Genomic DNA, 3,082 nt, shown 5'->3' with positions numbered 1-3,082 from the left:
TTTTTTATCTGCCATTTATTAATTTTTCGAAAATTTGAGCCAAAAGGTCGTATAAACATCCCCTCGGAGAAGAGTAAATCTTCACGTTACTGATGGTTCTGAGTCATCTGAGCGTAACTTTTCAAGACAAATTTTTCGCTGTCAAATCTCAAAACTGACAGTCAATTCGGGGATTTGTCCAAATTGAGCCAAAAGATTGTATAAACTATTCCTGTGGGAGTAGAAAATCTCCAAGTTTCAGATGAGTGACTCATTTCGATGTAGCTTTTTCAGACATATTTTTTGGTTTACAGAGAGGGAATTGAGTTTTTTTTACGAAAACAGCGTATTCCCGTTTTTTGAGGGATTAATAAATATTCATGCTTAGATACGATCACTCGACTAAAATTTTTTAAAAATCTCCTAATTCTTTTCAAGCAGACCAAAACAATGTTCCGAAAAATTAGGTTCAAATGACCGAGAAATATCTGAAACATGGAAATTTAGTATTCCTTACGAAAGTATTTATTATTTATTATTCCCTATACACCCGGTTTATCTGAATTTTCAAAAAATTAAAAAATTCCCTTTAAAAAAATTAAATAATCTGTTTCGTAAAATTGGGCTCAGATGACTCAGAATCATTCAACACGTGGAGATTTCGAATTCCCTGGAAAACTGTTCATTCGACCTTTCGGCTCAAATTTCAAAAAAATTGAAAAAATCGCGCGTACAAAAATGAAAAAATTGGTCTTGTAAAATTGTACTGAGATGGTTCGGAATCATCCAAAACGTGGAGATTTAAAATCCCCTGAGAAATTGTTTATACGACCTTTTGGTCCACATTTTCAAAAAATAAAAAAAAATTCCCTGTAAAAAAATGAAAAAATTCAACACATGGCTCAGAATGACTCAGATGACTCAGAATAATCCAAAACGTGGAGATTTCATATTTCCTGGGAAAGTGTTTATATGACCATTNGTTCGGAATCATCCAAAACGTGGAGATTTAAAATCCCCTGAGAAATTGTTTATACGACCTTTTGGTCCACATTTTCAAAAAATAAAAAAAAATTCCCTGTAAAAAAATGAAAAAATTCAACACATGGCTCAGAATGACTCAGATGACTCAGAATAATCCAAAACGTGGAGATTTCATATTTCCTGGGAAAGTGTTTATACGACCTTTCGGCACAAATTTCCGAGAAAATGAAAAAGAAATGTTTATACGACCTTTTATCACAACTCACCCGATATAAGAGTTAATATCCAAGCTTCAGAATTTAAAGGTCACAAATGTCGAATTCTAAGGGTCATAGGGGTCAAAATCTAAGAATCGTAAGGGTCAAAATACAAGGGTCTGAATACCGAAGTCAAAATCCAAAGTTAAGAATTTAAGGGTCACAAGGGTAAAAATCTAAGGATCACAAATGTCAAAATACAAGGATCTGAATATAAGGGTCGAATTTTAAGGCTTCCAATTTAAGGGTCGAAAAGGTTAAAATTTGGGAGTCATAAGGGTCAAAATAAAGGGATCTGAATATCAAACCCAAAATCAAAGATTCAAAATTGTAGGGTCGCAAGGGTAAAAATTTGAAGGTCATGAGAGTCAAACGACAATTGTCTGAATATAAGGGTCAAATTTTAAGGTTTCAAATTTAAGGATTACATGGGCGAAATTCTAAGGGTCATGAGCATCAAAGTAGAAGGGCTTGAATATAAAGGTCAAAATCCAAGGTTTCGATTGTAAAGGTTACAAGGGTCAAAACGTAAGCATCTGAACCCAAGAGTCAAAACGTAAGGTTCAAAATTGAAGGTTCACAAGGGTTAAAATCCATGGTTCAAAATTTAAGGGTCACAAAGGTAAAAAACTAATGGTCAAAATACAAGGTCAAACTCTAAAGGTCAAAATCTACGGTTCAAAATCTAAGGGTCACAAGCGTCAAATGGACGGGTCAAAATTAATAGTTTATCTTGAAGTAATTAGTATTAATTAAGGAAAGGTAAACGAAGATCCAAATAAAAAATGTACTTTAATCAGTGTACATTTCAGTACTTAAACGTCCGATGAACGAATATCAATCAATAAGCCCAATCAGCAACCCCTTGACAACCAAACATCCACCTATCGCTCAATTCGCTCTCTTCAACACTTCCCCTCGATATGTGGATTATTTCAATTTTTAATTTAATGAAATTCCCAGAATCTCGAGACATTGCTGATGCTTAGGTCTCGCCAGTACCTTGGTCAGAATATCAGCCCCCATCTCGTTCGTAGATACATATTCCAACTTTGGACCAGTGCTGCTGACGATGTCCCTCACAGCATGATGTTTCACGTCGATGTGTTTTGTTCGATTGTGAAAAACAGGGTTCTTAGCCAATTTCAGAGCCCCATTGTTGTCACACATCAATTTTCCTTTGGCAAGATTCTCAAAACCCAACTCGACCAGAAAACGCTGCAGATATACAGCCTCGTTCAGTGCCATGTATTCAGCCTCCGTTGACGATAAAGCAACTGTCCTTTGCTTTTTAGACTCCCAGGAAATTGTACATCCTCCCAGAATAAATGCAAATCCAGTGTATGATTTCCGATCATGAACGCAGTTCGCCCAGTCAGCATCCACGTACCCCAGCAATGGTGCTGATGTCTTTCTGTACTTCAACCCAACGTCTCGTGTGCCATTCAAGTATCTGAGTACCCTTTTTGCAGCAATCCAATGGGTTTGATCGTAGCAGGAATTGTATTGACTGAGATAACTCACAGCGTGACTGATATCTGGCCTTGTGCATACAGAGAGACATATTAATGATCCCACACGTTCTCTGTACTGTAGATGCTTCCATTTTTCGAGCTCTGAACTGTCTTCACATTTCGTTGGTCTCGTTCCCAGTTCAATTGGAGTAGTTATGGATTTGAAGTCCTTCATTCCGAATTTCTCAAGAATGTCATTCAAGTAGCCCCTCTAAGTCATGATTATTTCTCCTTGGTTTCTTGAAAATTCGATCCCCAAGCAATATTTCACGTTTCCGAGATTCTTGAATTCGAAAACTCCTGATAACTGTCTCTCAAAATTTTTGATCATTTTCTCATGTTTCGATA

This window comes from Diachasma alloeum, unplaced genomic scaffold, assembly GCF_001412515.2.
Source record: "Diachasma alloeum isolate Michigan unplaced genomic scaffold, Dall2.0 Dall_scaffold_00720, whole genome shotgun sequence".
Taxonomy (NCBI): domain Eukaryota; kingdom Metazoa; phylum Arthropoda; class Insecta; order Hymenoptera; family Braconidae; genus Diachasma; species Diachasma alloeum.
The sequence above is the reverse complement of the archived record's forward strand: the minus strand, read 5'-3'. Positions refer to the sequence as shown.